This window comes from Somniosus microcephalus, unplaced genomic scaffold, assembly GCF_052327205.1.
Source record: "Somniosus microcephalus isolate GS21.2 unplaced genomic scaffold, FLI_Smic_1.0 unresolved_chr1, whole genome shotgun sequence".
Lineage (NCBI taxonomy): Eukaryota > Metazoa > Chordata > Chondrichthyes > Squaliformes > Somniosidae > Somniosus > Somniosus microcephalus.
Genome location: NW_028225179.1, coordinates 46,244,191 through 46,262,654, shown reverse-complemented (window position 1 = coordinate 46,262,654; position 18,464 = coordinate 46,244,191). Strand labels below are relative to the sequence as shown.

Here is an 18,464-nt window from a genome sequence, read left to right as displayed (position 1 = left end):
ATTTGTCTACGGTATTACACCCGCTGAACACCCTACTGCAAACAGGGGTACCATGGAAGTGGGATGACGAACATAGACGAGCTTTCCAGAAGTGTAAAGAATTGATCACATCAAAAGAGGTGTTGGCCCATTTCAACCCAGCACTACCAATTCGTTTGGCATGTGATGCATCACCCTACGGCATTGGAGCAGGGCTGTCACACAAATTCCCAGACGGGTTGGAGAGGCCAGTAGCCTTTGTGTCTCAGTCACTAACCTCAGCCGAGCGCAACTACGCCCAGATTGACAGGGAGGCCCTCAGCCGAGTATGGGGAGTAAAAAAATTCAACCACTATCTGCATGGACAGAAGTTCACCTTGCTGACTGACCACCAACCACTTGTCTCCATCTTTAATCCTAAGAAGGGCGTGCCAGTAATGACTGCACAGCGGTTACAAAGATGGTCCCTGTTTCTAGGGGCAAATCAATATGAAATAGAATATAAAGGCACGAGACAGCATGGGAACGCTGATGGGCTATCGCGCCTGCCACTGCCTACTGTGGAGGAAGCACCAGCAGTGGACCCTATCGAGATATTTTATTCGTCGATAATTGAACGATTGCCAGTAACAAACGCGGATATAGAGAAGGAGACCCGCAATGATCCGATGTTGTCACGGGTATATGAATTGACGGTGAGGGGATGGCCAACACATGGCGACTCACTGTTGCCAGCATTCTCATCCAGAAGAGAACAGCTGTCAGTATGCCAGGGGACAGTGATGTGTGGATCCAGAGTGGTGATTCCACCCAAGTTAAGGGAGAGAGTGCTAAATGAGCTACATGAAGGTCATCTGGGGGGAGTGAAAATGAAAAGCCTTGCTAGGGTTTATGTGTGGTGGCCGGGAATCGATCAACAAATCGAAGACCTAACTAAGAGCTGCTTAGGATGCCAGAAGGTCCAAAATGCACCACCACAGGCCCCTCTACACCCATGGGAGTGGCCCTCCTCTCCATGGCAAGGGGTGCATATTGATTTCGCTGGTCCATTCATGGACTCAATGTTCTTAATAGCAGTGGATGCTCATTCAAAGTGGCCTGAGGTGATAAAAATGTCTTCAACCACTACAGAGAAAACGATTGCAGTCCTACGGACCATATTCGCCAGACACGGGTTGCCAGAGCAGATTTGCTCTGATAATGGACCACAGTTTGTGTCCGACGAGTTTCAAAAATTTATGAGAAGGAATGGGGTAAGGCATTACACATCCGCCCCGTATCATCCAGCCACAAATGGATTGGCTGAGAGGTTCGTACAAACCTTTAAGAAGGCGATAAAGGCCATGGGCGACGATGAAATTCCACTACAGCATAAGATGGACAATTTCTTATTAGCCTACTGAAACGCGACACATGCAGTTACCAACCAGACCCCGGCCATGATGTTCTTTAACCGAAGGTTGAGATCTCATCTGGACTTGCTCAGACCAAATGTGCGAAGAAATGTTGAGGAAAAACAATTCCAGCACATCAATGAGAAGCCGACGAGGAGCTTCAATGTAGGGCAACCAGTCTTGGCCCGTGACTATCGAACAGAGAAATGGCAACCCGGAACGATATGCACAAGGCAGGGGCCATTAATGTACACAGTGGATGTTGGGGAGAACATTGTGAGACGCCACGTCGATCAGATCTTAGCGCCACAGGAACGCGTCAACCCCATGTCTCGAGTACCTGGGGATGAACCTGACATACCGGTAGCATCTACCTCCGAACCAGTAGCAGTGGAACCCGATGAACTACCCGAGGAAAAGGGGTCAGAATCGCCTCTGCGCCAAGAACAAGAACCTCCGGAAAGGCGCTAATCCGAAAGGGTCAGGAAGCCGCCCCAAAGACTGAATCTATAAATGGACTATTGTTGTTTAATGTACATGTTAAATTGTTAATTGTTACTTGAATATTAGGGGTACTACTAATCTAAAAGGGGAGGAATTGTAGTGTATGTGCCTTTAAGTCAGAACTACTTTTGCGGCTCCTGTATACTGTAGTACCGGCAGTGACCACAACTGTATATAAGCCTTGCGCATGCCTGTACCCTTCCCCAGTCTTGAGACTAGCCTCCTCCAGTAAAGACCTGTTTATTGTTAATTTACAGCATCCGTGTGATTATTGAATAACAGCATATCCTCAGAATCACGGATCAAACACCGGGTATCTGTTATTCTATATATAATACCCCACCTAACTCCTCGATTACATTCCAGCCTGTAACTCAGTCCCAGGTATCTGTTATTCTATATATAAACCGCCCGAACATCTCGTTTAGATTCCAGCCTTTAACTCACTCCCGGGTATCTGTAATTCTATATATAAAACCCCGGACTCCACAATCAGATTCCAGCCTGTAACTCACTCCCGGGAATCTGCTTTTCTATATATAAACCCCCCGAACCCCTCGATTAGATCCCAGCCTGTAACTCACTCCCGGGTATCTGTTATTCTATATATAAACCACCCGAACCCCTCGATTAGATTCCAGCCTGCAACTCACTCCCGGGTATCTGTTATTTTCTATATATAAACCACCGATTCCCTCGTTTAGATTCCAGCCTTTATCTCACTCCCGGATATCTGTTATTCCATATATAAAACCCCGGACTCCACAATTAGATTCCAGCCTGTAACTCACTCCCGGGTATCTGTTATTCTATATATAAACCCCCAGCACCCCTCGATTAGATTCCAGCCTATAACTCACTCCCGGGTATCTGTTATTCTATATATAAACCCCTCGAACCCCCCGAACCCCTCGATTAGATTCCAGCCTGTAACTCACTCCTGGGTATCTGTTATTCTATATATAAACCCCCGAAACCTTCGATTAGATTCCAGCCTGTAACTCACTCCTGTGTATCTGTTATTCTATATATAAACCCCCGAACCCTTCGATTAGATTCCAGCCTGTAACTCACTCCTGGGTACCTGTTATTCTATATAGAAACCGCCCGAACCACTTGATTAGATTCCAGCCTGTAACTCACTCCCGGGTATCTGTTATTCTATATATAAACCCCCCCGAACCCCTCGATTAGATTCCAGCCTGTAACTCACTCCTGGGTATCTGTTATTCTATATATAAACCCCCCGAACCCCACGATTAGATTCCAGCCTGTAACTCACTCCTGGGTATCTGTTATTCTATATATAAACCCCCCGAACCCCTCGATTAGATTCCAGCCTGTAACTCACTCCCGGGTACCTGTTATTCTATATAGAATGCCCCCGAACCTCTCGATTAGATTCCAGCCTGTAACTCACTCCTGGGTATCTGTTATTCTATATATAAACCCCCCAAACCCCTCGATTAGATTCCAGCCTGTAACTCACTCCTGGGTATCTGTTATTCTATATATAAACCCCCGAAACCTTCGATTAGATTCCAGCCTGTAACTCACTCCTGGGTATCTGTTATTCTATATATAAACCCCCCGAACCCCTCGATTAGATTCCAGCCTGTAACTCACTCCCGGGTACCTGTTATTCTATATAGAATGCCCCCGAACCTCTCGATTAGATTCCAGCCTGTAACTCACTCCCGGGTACCTGTTATTCTATATAGAATGCCCCCGAACCTCTCGATTAGATTCCAGCCTGTAACTCACTCCTGGGTATCTGTTATTCTATATATAAACCCCCGAAACCTTCGATTAGATTCCAGCCTGTAACTCACTCCTGTGTATCTGTTATTCTATATATAAACCCCCGAACCGCTCGATTAGATTCCAGCCTTTAACTCACTCCCGGGTATCTGTAATTCTATATATAAAACCCCGGACTCCACAATCAGATTCCAGCCTGTAACTCACTCCCGGGAATCTGCTTTTCTATATATAAACCCTCCGAACCCCTCGATTAGATTCCAGCCTGTAACTCACTCCCGGGTATCTGTTATTCTATATATAAACCACCCGAACCCCTCGATTAGATTCCAGCCTGCAACTCACTCCCGGGTATCTGTTATTTTCTATATATAAACCACCGATCCCCTCGTTTAGATTCCAGCCTTTATCTCACTCCCGGATATCTGTTATTCCATATATAAAACCCCGGACTCCACAATTAGATTCCAGCCTGTAACTCACTCCCGGGTATCTGTTATTCTATATATAAACCCCCAGCACCCCTCGATTAGATTCCAGCCTATAACTCACTCCCGGGTATCTGTTATTCTATATATAAACCCCTCGAACCCCCCGAACCCCTCGATTAGATTCCAGCCTGTAACTCACTCCTGGGTATCTGTTATTCTATATATAAACCCCCCGAACCTCTCGATTAGATTCCAGCCTGTAACTCACTCCTGGGTATCTGTTATTCTATATATAAACCCCCCAAACCCCTCGATTAGATTCCAGCCTGTAATTCACTCCTGGGTATCTGTTATTCCATATATAAACCCCCGAAACCTTCGATTAGATTCCAGCCTGTAACTCACTCCTGTGTATCTGTTATTCTATATATAAACCCCCCGAACCTCTCGATTAGATTCCAGCCTGTAACTCACTCCTGGGTATCTGTTATTCTATATATAAACCCCCCAAATCCCTCGATTAAATTCCAGCCTTTGACTCACTCCTGTGTATCTGTTATTCTATATATAAACCCACGAACCCTTCGATTAGATTCCAGCCTGTAACTCACTCCTGGGTACCTGTTATTCTATATAGAAACCGCCCGAACCACTTGATTAGATTCCAGCCTGTAACTCACTCCCGGGTATCTGTTATTCTATATATAAACCCCCCCGAACCCCTCGATTAGATTCCAGCCTGTAACTCACTCCTGGGTATCTGTTATTCTATATATAAACCCCCGAACCCTTCGATTAGATTCCAGCCTGTAACTCACTCCTGGGTACCTGTTATTCTATATCGAAACCGCCCGAACCACTTGATTAGATTCCAGCCTGTAACTCACTCCCGGGTATCTGTTATTCTATATATAAACCCCCCCGAACCCCTCGATTAGATTCCAGCCTGTAACTCACTCCTGGGTATCTGTTATTCTATATATAAACCCCCCGAACCCCTCGATTAGATTCCAGCCTGTAACTCACTCCCGGGTACCTGTTATTCTATATAGAATGCCCCCGAACCACTCGATTAGATTCCAGCCTGTAACCCACTCCTGGGTATCTGTTATTCTATATATAAACCCCCCGAACCGCTCGATTAGATTCCAGCCTGTAACTCACTCCTGGGTATCTGTTATTCTATATATAAACCCCGAACCCCTCGATTAGATTCCAGCCTGTAACTCACTCCCGGGTATCTGTTATTCTATATATAAAACCCCGGATTCCACGATTAGATTCCAGCCAGTAACTCACTCCCGGTTATCTATTATTCTATAGATAAACCCCCCCGAACTCCTGGATTAGATTCCAGCCTGTAACTCACTCCCGGGTATCTGTTATTCTATATATAAACCCACCCGAACCCCTCGATTAGATTCCAGCCTGTAACTCATTCTCGGGTATCTGCTATTCTATATATAAACCCCCTGAAACCCTTGATTAGATTCCAGCCTGTAACTCACTCCCGGGAATCTGTTATTCTATATATAAACCCGCCGAACCGCTCGATTAGATTCCAGCCTTTAACTCACTCCTGGGTATCTGTTATTCTATATATAAACCCCCCGAACCGCTCGATTAGATTCCAGCCTGTAACTCACTCCTGGGTATCTGTTATTCTATATATAAACCCCGAACCCCTCGATTAGATTCCAGCCTGTAACTCACTCCCGGGTATCTGTTATTCTATATATAAACCCCCGAACCGCTCGATTAGATTCCAGCCTGTAACTCACTCCTGGGTATCTGTTATTCTATATATAAATCGACTCGTCATTTCACCAGGTTTTCTGTCAACAGTTAGTCCGCTTTGACTGTTTTAAAGAATTAGTTCGATAGCAATTAACTCCCCAATTTCTCACCCTTCACTCTCTCTCCCAGTCTCGCTCCTTAATTTTTCAATTTATGATTGCCGGGATTTTAAATAAACCTTCCTTAATTTGTTTTGATTGCAGCAAAGGTGGGTCGTAGGCAGCCAATAGGTCAGGGGAGTCGAATTGGGAAATCTTGAGGGGAAACATGTTATATTAAGGATACAGTGGCACTGGAGAAGGTGCGAAGATGATTTACTGGAATGATACCAGAAATGAGAGGTTGTACCCATCAGGAAAGATTGAACAGGCTGGGGCTCCTTTCTCTGGAAAAGCGAAAGCTGAGGCGTGACTTGATTGAGGTCTTTAAGATTATGAAAGGGGTTTCGATAGGGTAGGCATAGAGCAGATGTTTCCGGCATATGGGATACTTGCCTTCATTAGCCGAGGCATAGAATATAAGAGCAGGGAGGTTATGATGGAGCTGTACAAAACGCTAGTTAGGCCACAGCTGGAATACTGTGTGCAGTTCTGGTCTCCACTATAGGAAGGCTATGATCTTATCTGAAGAAGGATGTTCTTGCCATGGAGAGAGTGCAGCGAAGATTCACCAGACTGATACCTGGGATGGCAGGAATGACGTATGAGGAGAGATTGGGTCGATTAGGCTTATATTTGCTAGAGCTTAGAAGAAAGAGAGGGGATCTCATTGAAACTTATAAAATTCTGACAGGACTGGACAGACTAGATGCAGGAAGGATCTTCCCGATGGCGGGGGAGTCCAGAACCAGGGGTCACAGTCTAAGGATAAGGGGTAAGCCATTTAGGACTGAGATGAGGAGCAATTTCTTCACCCAGAGAGTGGGGAACCTGTGGAATTCTCTACCATAGAAGGCAGTAGAGGCCAATTCATTACATATATTCATGAAAGAGTTAGATACATTTTTTAAGGCTAAAGGGATCAAGGGATATGGGGAGAAAGCAGGGACAGGGTACTGAGTTTGGATGATCAGCCATGATCTCATTGAATGGCGGAACAGGCTCGAGGGGCCGAATGGCCTACTCCTGCTCCTATCTTCTATGTTTCTATGTTTCTATTGCATTGGAGAGGGTGCAGAGGAGATTCACCAGGATGTTACCTGGGCTGGAGCGTTTCAACTATGAGGAGAGACTGGACAGGCTGGGGTTGTTTTCCTTAGAGCAGAGAAGGCTGAGGGGGGACCTGATTGAGGTGTACAAAGTTATGAGGGGCATAGATAGGGTAGATAGAAAGGAACTTTCCCCCTTAGTAGAGGGGCCAATAACCAGTGGGCATAGTTTCAAGGTAAGGGGCAGGAGGTTTAGAGGGGATTTGAGGAAAAACTTTTTCACCCAGAGGGTGGTTGGAACCTGGAACTCACTGCCTGAAAGGATGGTAGAGGCAGGAACCCTCACAACATTCAAGAAGCATTTAGATGAGCACTTGAAACCCCATAGCATATAAGGCTACGGACCAAGTGCTGGAAAATGGGATTAGAATAGACAGGGCTTGATGGCCGGCGCAGACACGATGGGCCGAAGGGCCTCTTTCTGTGCTGTATAACTCTATGACTCTATGACTTGCGGGTGAGGCCAGGACTAGGGGCCATCAATATAAGGTAGTCACTGATAAATCCAATAGGGAATTCAGGAGAAACTTCTTTACCCAGAGAGTGGTGAGAATGTGGAACTCGCTACCACAGGGAGTGGTCGAGGCGAATAGCAGAGATACAGTTAAGGGGAAGCTCGATAAACAGATGAGGGAGGACGGATTAGAAGGATGTGTTGCTAGGGTGAGATGAAGAGGGGTGGGAGGAGGTTTGTGAGGGGCATAAACACCGGCATGGATCAGTTGGGCCGAATAGCCTGTTTCTGTGCGGTGAATATAATGTAATCGCAGCCAAGGAGGTTGAAACTCGAGGCCGCAGCGTCATGTTTTGTCAGTCGCAGGGCAGTTCGCACTTGTTTCCGATTGCTTCCTCCTCACTTGACGCCTCTGCTGGGGCAACTTGATCTCCACAAACAGAGCAGGTGTCCTCCCCACCATCCCCCACCCCCAGCCCAGCAACCTCCCCCCGCTGCCTCGCGAAGGGAACAGGAGGGGGCTCGAGGCCCTGAGCAGAACGTTAGTCGGAACTCACCTCCTCGGGCAGCCGATGGCCTTGGAATGAGATGAGCGGGCGCGGGCTGGGAAGGGCTCGAAGGTTCACCGAGGGTGGTTGAGGAGAAGAGGCTGTGCTTTGATCATCGGAGAAGCGACTCACTCGACGTGTGGGACAGCCAGCATAAAATCAACTCGGGCGAGCGTTTGTGGTCGGTCTCCATAGCAACAGGCACAAGTGTGACTTCCGGCAGAAGCCTTTCATGTGCGTAATGTGGTTAAGAGGAATCTGCAGCAGCCAAACCCTCAGATACTGAGTTGAGAGGGTTCGGCATGGCCTGGGGGGAGGGGAGGGGAGGGGGGTGGTTTGGTTTTGGTAGGGGGGGGGGGCGCAGTGTGTGGCTCTTATTTTTAATAGAGAGAGAGTCGGGCTGGCAGTCCTTTTCACTCGACTCGGCCTAGCTCTACCTAGCAGCCTGGGGGTGGGCGGAAAGCTTTAGCTGAGTCAGGCTTTGACCTGGGGATTCAATCCTCACCCAGCCACGCAAGTTAGGGACTGCGGGGTGGCGGAACAGCGAGGGCCCTCATCTCTTACACCAAGAGATCGTCAGTTCGCAAAAGGCTTAAAGGTTGTCACGTTGGCAGTTGAGAATGGAACTGAAAGAAGGCTTGATAATAATTATCAGTCCCGTAGCTCACTCCCGGGTATCTGTTATTCTATATATAAACCCCCGAACTCCTCGATTAGATCCCAGCCTGTAACTCACTCCCGGGTATCTGTTATTCTATATATAAACCCCCGAACTCCTCGATTAGATTCCAGCCTGTAACTCACTCCCGGGTATCTGTTATTCTATATATAAACCCCCGAACCCCTCGATTAGATCCCAGCCTGTAACTCACTCCCGGGTATCTGTTATTCTATATATAAACCCCCGAACCCCTCGATTAGATTCCAGCCTGTAACTCACTCCCGGGTATCTGTTATTCTATATATAAACCCCCCCGAACCCCTCGATTAGATTCCAGCCTGTAACTCACTCCTGGGTATCTGTTATTCTATATATAAACCCCCCCGAACCCCTCGATTAGATTCCAGCCTGTAACTCACTCCCGGGTATCTGTTATTCTATATATAATTCCCCCCGAACCCCTCGATTAGATTCCAGCCTGTAACTCACTCCTGGGTATCTGTTATTCTATATATAAACCCCCCGAACCCCTCGATTAGATCCCAGCCTGTAACTCACTCCCGGGTATCTGTTATTCTATATATAAACCACCCGAACCCCTCGATTAGATTCCAGCCTGCAACTCACTCCCGGGTATCTGTTATTTTCTATATATAAACCACCGATTCCCTCGTTTAGATTCCAGCCTTTATCTCACTCCCGGATATCTGTTATTCCATATATAAAACCCTGGACTCCACAATTAGATTCCAGCCTGTAACTCACTCCCGGGTATCTGTTATTCTATATATAAACCCCCAGCACCCCTCGATTAGATTCCAGCCTATAACTCACTCCCGGGTATCTGTTATTCTATATATAAACCCCTCGAACCCCCCGAACCCCTCGATTAGATTCCAGCCTGTAACTCACTCCTGGGTATCTGTTATTCTATATATAAACCCCCCGAACCTCTCGATTAGATCCCAGCCTGTAACTCACTCCTGGGTATCTGTTATTCTATATATAAACCCCCCAAACCCCTCGATTAGATTCCAGCCTGTAACTCACTCCTGGGTATCTGTTATTCTATATATAAACCCCCGAAACCTTCGATTAGATTCCAGCCTGTAACTCACTCCTGTGTATCTGTTATTCTATATATAAACCCCCGAACCCTTCGATTAGATTCCAGCCTGTAACTCACTCCTGGGTACCTGTTATTCTATATAGAAACCGCCCGAACCACTTGATTAGATTCCAGCCTGTAACTCACTCCCGGGTATCTGTTATTCTATATATAAACCCCCCCGAACCCCTCGATTAGATTCCAGCCTGTAACTCACTCCTGGGTATCTGTTATTCTATATATAAACCCCCCGAACCCCACGATTAGATTCCAGCCTGTAACTCACTCCTGGGTATCTGTTATTCTATATATAAACCCCCCGAACCCCTCGATTAGATTCCAGCCTGTAACTCACTCCCGGGTACCTGTTATTCTATATAGAATGCCCCCGAACCTCTCGATTAGATTCCAGCCTGTAACTCACTCCTGGGTATCTGTTATTCTATATATAAACCCCCCAAACCCCTCGATTAGATTCCAGCCTGTAACTCACTCCTGGGTATCTGTTATTCTATATATAAACCCCCGAAACCTTCGATTAGATTCCAGCCTGTAACTCACTCCTGGGTATCTGTTATTCTATATATAAACCCCCCGAACCCCTCGATTAGATTCCAGCCTGTAACTCACTCCCGGGTACCTGTTATTCTATATAGAATGCCCCCGAACCTCTCGATTAGATTCCAGCCTGTAACTCACTCCCGGGTACCTGTTATTCTATATAGAATGCCCCCGAACCTCTCGATTAGATTCCAGCCTGTAACTCACTCCTGGGTATCTGTTATTCTATGTATAAACCCCCGAAACCTTCGATTAGATTCCAGCCTGTAACTCACTCCTGTGTATCTGTTATTCTATATATAAACCCCCGAACCGCTCGATTAGATTCCAGCCTTTAACTCACTCCCGGGTATCTGTAATTCTATATATAAAACCCCGGACTCCACAATCAGATTCCAGCCTGTAACTCACTCCCGGGAATCTGCTTTTCTATATATAAACCCTCCGAACCCCTCGATTAGATTCCAGCCTGTAACTCACTCCCGGGTATCTGTTATTCTATATATAAACCACCCGAACCCCTCGATTAGATTCCAGCCTGCAACTCACTCCCGGGTATCTGTTATTTTCTATATATAAACCACCGATCCCCTCGTTTAGATTCCAGCCTTTATCTCACTCCCGGATATCTGTTATTCCATATATAAAACCCCGGACTCCACAATTAGATTCCAGCCTGTAACTCACTCCCGGGTATCTGTTATTCTATATATAAACCCCCAGCACCCCTCGATTAGATTCCAGCCTATAACTCACTCCCGGGTATCTGTTATTCTATATATAAACCCCTCGAACCCCCCGAACCCCTCGATTAGATTCCAGCCTGTAACTCACTCCTGGGTATCTGTTATTCTATATATAAACCCCCCGAACCTCTCGATTAGATTCCAGCCTGTAACTCACTCCTGGGTATCTGTTATTCTATATATAAACCCCCCAAACCCCTCGATTAGATTCCAGCCTGTAATTCACTCCTGGGTATCTGTTATTCCATATATAAACCCCCGAAACCTTCGATTAGATTCCAGCCTGTAACTCACTCCTGTGTATCTGTTATTCTATATATAAACCCCCCGAACCTCTCGATTAGATTCCAGCCTGTAACTCACTCCTGGGTATCTGTTATTCTATATATAAACCCCCCAAATCCCTCGATTAAATTCCAGCCTTTGACTCACTCCTGTGTATCTGTTATTCTATATATAAACCCACGAACCCTTCGATTAGATTCCAGCCTGTAACTCACTCCTGGGTACCTGTTATTCTATATAGAAACCGCCCGAACCACTTGATTAGATTCCAGCCTGTAACTCACTCCCGGGTATCTGTTATTCTATATATAAACCCCCCCGAACCCCTCGATTAGATTCCAGCCTGTAACTCACTCCTGGGTATCTGTTATTCTATATATAAACCCCCGAACCCTTCGATTAGATTCCAGCCTGTAACTCACTCCTGGGTACCTGTTATTCTATATCGAAACCGCCCGAACCACTTGATTAGATTCCAGCCTGTAACTCACTCCCGGGTATCTGTTATTCTATATATAAACCCCCCCGAACCCCTCGATTAGATTCCAGCCTGTAACTCACTCCTGGGTATCTGTTATTCTATATATAAACCCCCCGAACCCCTCGATTAGATTCCAGCCTGTAACTCACTCCCGGGTACCTGTTATTCTATATAGAATGCCCCCGAACCACTCGATTAGATTCCAGCCTGTAACCCACTCCTGGGTATCTGTTATTCTATATATAAACCCCCCGAACCGCTCGATTAGATTCCAGCCTGTAACTCACTCCTGGGTATCTGTTATTCTATATATAAACCCCGAACCCCTCGATTAGATTCCAGCCTGTAACTCACTCCCGGGTATCTGTTATTCTATATATAAAACCCCGGATTCCACGATTAGATTCCAGCCAGTAACTCACTCCCGGTTATCTATTATTCTATAGATAAACCCCCCCGAACTCCTGGATTAGATTCCAGCCTGTAACTCACTCCCGGGTATCTGTTATTCTATATATAAACCCACCCGAACCCCTCGATTAGATTCCAGCCTGTAACTCATTCTCGGGTATCTGCTATTCTATATATAAACCCCCTGAAACCCTTGATTAGATTCCAGCCTGTAACTCACTCCCGGGAATCTGTTATTCTATATATAAACCCGCCGAACCGCTCGATTAGATTCCAGCCTTTAACTCACTCCTGGGTATCTGTTATTCTATATATAAACCCCCCGAACCGCTCGATTAGATTCCAGCCTGTAACTCACTCCTGGGTATCTGTTATTCTATATATAAACCCCGAACCCCTCGATTAGATTCCAGCCTGTAACTCACTCCCGGGTATCTGTTATTCTATATATAAACCCCCGAACCGCTCGATTAGATTCCAGCCTGTAACTCACTCCTGGGTATCTGTTATTCTATATATAAATCGACTCGTCATTTCACCAGGTTTTCTGTCAACAGTTAGTCCGCTTTGACTGTTTTAAAGAATTAGTTCGATAGCAATTAACTCCCCAATTTCTCACCCTTCACTCTCTCTCCCAGTCTCGCTCCTTAATTTTTCAATTTATGATTGCCGGGATTTTAAATAAACCTTCCTTAATTTGTTTTGATTGCAGCAAAGGTGGGTCGTAGGCAGCCAATAGGTCAGGGGAGTCGAATTGGGAACTCTTGAGGGGAAACATGTTATATTAAGGATACAGTGGCACTGGAGAAGGTGCGAAGATGATTTACTGGAATGATACCAGAAATGAGAGGTTGTACCCATCAGGAAAGATTGAACAGGCTGGGGCTCCTTTCTCTGGAAAAGCGAAAGCTGAGGCGTGACTTGATTGAGGTCTTTAAGATTATGAAAGGGGTTTCGATAGGGTAGGCATAGAGCAGATGTTTCCGGCATATGGGATACTTGCCTTCATTAGCCGAGGCATGGAATATAAGAGCAGGGAGGTTATGATGGAGCTGTACAAAACGCTAGTTAGGCCACAGCTGGAATACTGTGTGCAGTTCTGGTCTCCACTATAGGAAGGCTATGATCTTATCTGAAGAAGGATGTTCTTGCCATGGAGAGAGTGCAGCGAAGATTCACCAGACTGATACCTGGGATGGCAGGAATGACGTATGAGGAGAGATTGGGTCGATTAGGCTTATATTTGCTAGAGCTTAGAAGAAAGAGAGGGGATCTCATTGAAACTTATAAAATTCTGACAGGACTGGACAGACTAGATGCAGGAAGGATCTTCCCGATGGCGGGGGAGTCCAGAACCAGGGGTCACAGTCTAAGGATAAGGGGTAAGCCATTTAGGACTGAGATGAGGAGCAATTTCTTCACCCAGAGAGTGGGGAACCTGTGGAATTCTCTACCATAGAAGGCAGTAGAGGCCAATTCATTACATATATTCATGAAAGAGTTAGATACATTTCTTAAGGCTAAAGGGATCAAGGGATATGGGGAGAAAGCAGGGACAGGGTACTGAGTTTGGATGATCAGCCATGATCTCATTGAATGGCGGAACAGGCTCGAGGGGCCGAATGGCCTACTCCTGCTCCTATCTTCTATGTTTCTATGTTTCTATTGCATTGGAGAGGGTGCAGAGGAGATTCACCAGGATGTTACCTGGGCTGGAGCGTTTCAACTATGAGGAGAGACTGGACAGGCTGGGGTTGTTTTCCTTAGAGCAGAGAAGGCTGAGGGGGGACCTGATTGAGGTGTACAAAGTTATGAGGGGCATAGATAGGGTAGATAGAAAGGAACTTTCCCCCTTAGTAGAGGGGCCAATAACCAGTGGGCATAGTTTCAAGGTAAGGGGCAGGAGGTTTAGAGGGGATTTGAGGAAAAACTTTTTCACCCAGAGGGTGGTTGGAACCTGGAACTCACTGCCTGAAAGGATGGTAGAGGCAGGAACCCTCACAACATTCAAGAAGCATTTAGATGAGCACTTGAAACCCCATAGCATATAAGGCTACGGACCAAGTGCTGGAAAATGGGATTAGAATAGACAGGGCTTGATGGCCGGCGCAGACACGATGGGCCGAAGGGCCTCTTTCTGTGCTGTATAACTCTATGACTCTATGACTTGCGGGTGAGGCCAGGACTAGGGGCCATCAATATAAGGTAGTCACTGATAAATCCAATAGGGAATTCAGGAGAAACTTCTTTACCCAGAGAGTGGTGAGAATGTGGAACTCGCTACCACAGGGAGTGGTCGAGGCGAATAGCAGAGATACAGTTAAGGGGAAGCTCGATAAACAGATGAGGGAGGATGGATTAGAAGGATGTGTTGCTAGGGTGAGATGAAGAGGGGTGGGAGGAGGTTTGTGAGGGGCATAAACACCGGCATGGATCAGTTGGGCCGAATAGCCTGTTTCTGTGCGGTGAATATAATGTAATCGCAGCCAAGGAGGTTGAAACTCGAGGCCGCAGCGTCATGTTTTGTCAGTCGCAGGGCAGTTCGCACTTGTTTCCGATTGCTTCCTCCTCACTTGACGCCTCTGCTGGGGCAACTTGATCTCCACAAACAGAGCAGGTGTCCTCCCCACCATCCCCCACCCCCAGCCCAGCAACCTCCCCCCGCTGCCTCGCGAAGGGAACAGGAGGGGGCTCGAGGCCCTGAGCAGAACGTTAGTCGGAACTCACCTCCTCGGGCAGCCGATGGCCTTGGAATGAGATGAGCGGGCGCGGGCTGGGAAGGGCTCGAAGGTTCACCGAGGGTGGTTGAGGAGAAGAGGCTGTGCTTTGATCATCGGAGAAGCGACTCACTCGACGTGTGGGACAGCCAGCATAAAATCAACTCGGGCGAGCGTTTGTGGTCGGTCTCCATAGCAACAGGCACAAGTGTGACTTCCGGCAGAAGCCTTTCATGTGCGTAATGTGGTTAAGAGGAATCTGCAGCAGCCAAACCCTCAGATACTGAGTTGAGAGGGTTCGGCATGGCCTGGGGGGAGGGGAGGGGAGGGGGGTGGTTTGGTTTTGGTAGGGGGGGGGGGCGCAGTGTGTGGCTCTTATTTTTAATAGAGAGAGAGTCGGGCTGGCAGTCCTTTTCACTCGACTCGGCCTAGCTCTACCTAGCAGCCTGGGGGTGGGCGGAAAGCTTTAGCTGAGTCAGGCTTTGACCTGGGGATTCAATCCTCACCCAGCCACGCAAGTTAGGGACTGCGGGGTGGCGGAACAGCGAGGGCCCTCATCTCTTACACCAAGAGATCGTCAGTTCGCAAAAGGCTTAAAGGTTGTCACGTTGGCAGTTGAGAATGGAACTGAAAGAAGGCTTGATAATAATTATCAGTCCCGTAGCTCACTCCCGGGTATCTGTTATTCTATATATAAACCCCCGAACTCCTCGATTAGATTCCAGCCTGTAACTCACTCCCGGGTATCTGTTATTCTATATATAAACCCCCGAACCCCTCGATTAGATCCCAGCCTGTAACTCACTCCCGGGTATCTGTTATTCTATATATAAACCCCCGAACCCCTCGATTAGATTCCAGCCTGTAACTCACTCCCGGGTATCTGTTATTCTATATATAAACCCCCCCGAACCCCTCGATTAGATTCCAGCCTGTAACTCACTCCTGGGTATCTGTTATTCTATATATAAACCCCCCCGAACCCCTCGATTAGATTCCAGCCTGTAACTCACTCCCGGGTATCTGTTATTCTATATATAATTCCCCCCGAACCCCTCGATTAGATTCCAGCCTGTAACTCACTCCTGGGTATCTGTTATTCTATATATAAACCCCCCGAACCCCTCGATTAGATTCCAGCCTGTAACTCACTCCCGGGTATCTGTTATTCTATATATAAACCCCCGAACCCCTCGATTAGATTCCAGCCTGTAACTCACTCCCGGGTATCTGTTATTCTATATATAAACACCCCCGAACCCCTCGATTAGATTCCAGCCTGTAACTCACTCCTGGGTATCTGTTATTCTATATATAAACCCCCCGAACCCCTCAATTAGATTCCAGCCTGTAACTCACTCCCGGGTATCTGTTATTCTATATATAAACCCCCGAACCCCTCGATTAGATTCCAGCCTGTAACTCACTCCTGGGTATCTGTTATTCAATATATAAACCCCCCGAACCCCTCAATTAGATTCCAGCCTGTAACTCACTCCCTGGTATCTGTTATTCTATATATAAACTCCCGAACCCCTCGATTAGATTCCAGCCTGTAACTCACTCCCTGGTATCTGTTATTCTATATATAAACCCCCCGAACCCCTCAATTAGATTCCAGCCTCTAACTCACTCCTGGGTATCTGTTATTCTATATCTAAACCCCCGAACTCCTCGATTAGATTCCAGCCTGTAACTCACTCCCGGGTATCTGTTATTCTATATATAAACCCCTCGATTCGATTCCAGCCTGTAACTCACTCCCGGGTATCTGTTATTCTATATATAAACCCCCGAACCCCTCGATTAGATTCCAGCCTGTAACTCACTCCTGCGTACCTGTTATTCTATATATAAACCCCCCGAACCCCTCGATTAGATTCCAGCCTGTAACTCACTCCCGGGTATCTGTTATTCTATATATAAACCCCACGGACCCCTCGATTAGATTCCAGCCTGTAACTCACTCCCGGGTATCTGTTATTCTATATATAAACTCCCCGAACCCCTCGATTAGATCCCAGCCTGTAACTCACTCCTGGGTATCTGTTATTCGATATATAAACCCCCCGAACCCCTCAATTAGATTCCAGCCTTTAACTCACTCCCAGGTATCTGTTATTCTATATATAAACCCCCGAAACCCTCGATTAGATTCCAGCCTGTAACTCACTCCTGGATATGTTATTCTATATATAAAACCCCCGAACCCTTCGATTAGATCCCAGCCTGTAACTCACTCCCGGGTATCTGTTATTCTATATATAAACCACCCGAACCCCTCGATTAGATTCCAGCCTGTAACTCACTCCCGGTTATCTGTTGTTCTATATATAAACCCCCCGAACCCCTCGATTAGATTCCAGCCTGTAACTCACTCCCAGGTATCTGTTATTCTATATATAAACCCCCGAACCCTTCGATTAGATTCCAGCCTGTAACTCACTCTCGGGTATCTGTTATGCAATATATAAACCCCCCGAACCCCTCGATTAGATTCCGGCCTGTAACTCACTCCCAGGTATCTGTTATTCTATATATAAACCCCCTGAACCCTTCGATTAGATTCCAGCCTGTAACTCACTCCCGGGTATCTGTTATTCTATATATAAACCACCCGAACCCCTCGATTAGATTCCAGCCTGTAACTCACTCCCGGTTATCTGTTATTCTATATATAAACCCCCCGAACCCCTTGATTAGATTCCAGCCTGTAACTCACTCCCAGGTATTTGTTATTCTATATATAAACCCCCCGAACCCTTCGATTAGATTCCAGCCTGTAACTCACTCTCGGGTATCTGTTATGCTATATATAAACCCCCCGAACCCCTCGATTAGATTCCGGCCTGTAACTCACTCCCAGGTATCTGTTATTCTATATATAAACCCCCGAACCCCTCGATTAGATTCCAGCCTGTAACTCACTCCCAGGTATCTGTTATCTATACATAAACCCCCTGAACCCCTCGATTTGATTCCGGCCTGTAACTCACTCCCGGGTATCTGTTATTCTATATATAAACGCTCCAACTCTACATCTGTAATTTTATACATTAACTGTTCTGCCCAGTCTACTGGGGTCATTTTGTGCCTCTTAAGAACTTAAGAACATAAGAAATAGGAGCAGGAGTCGGCCCTTCGAGCCTGCCCCGCCACTCAATGAGATCATGGCTGATCTTCTGCCTCAATTCCATTCACCGGCCCTATCGCCATGTCCCGTGATGCCCTTACTAGTCAGAAATCTATCGACTTCTGTTTTGAATATACCCAATGATTGAGCCTCCACAGCCCTCTTGGGTGGAGAATTCCAAAGATTCACCACCCTCTGTATGAAGAAACTTCTTCTCATCTCAGTCCTGAATGGCCAACCCTTTATCTTGAGGCTGTGGCCCCTTGTTCTAGACTCCCCAGCCAAG

The 18,464-nt window shown here is 46.6% G+C and overlaps 1 protein-coding gene across 1 annotated transcript in view; it reads right to left on the bottom strand.

Moving 5' to 3' along the window:
- Positions 1-8,317, bottom strand: part of LOC147094901 (perforin-1-like) — a 60,616-nt gene extending 52,299 nt beyond the window's left edge. The window contains exon 1 of the mRNA XM_085974529.1: positions 8,085-8,317. The gene's annotated coding sequence lies outside the window, so the exon portion shown is untranslated. The remainder of the gene's footprint in view (positions 1-8,084) is intronic.
- Between the last annotated feature and the right edge of the window lie 10,147 nt (positions 8,318-18,464).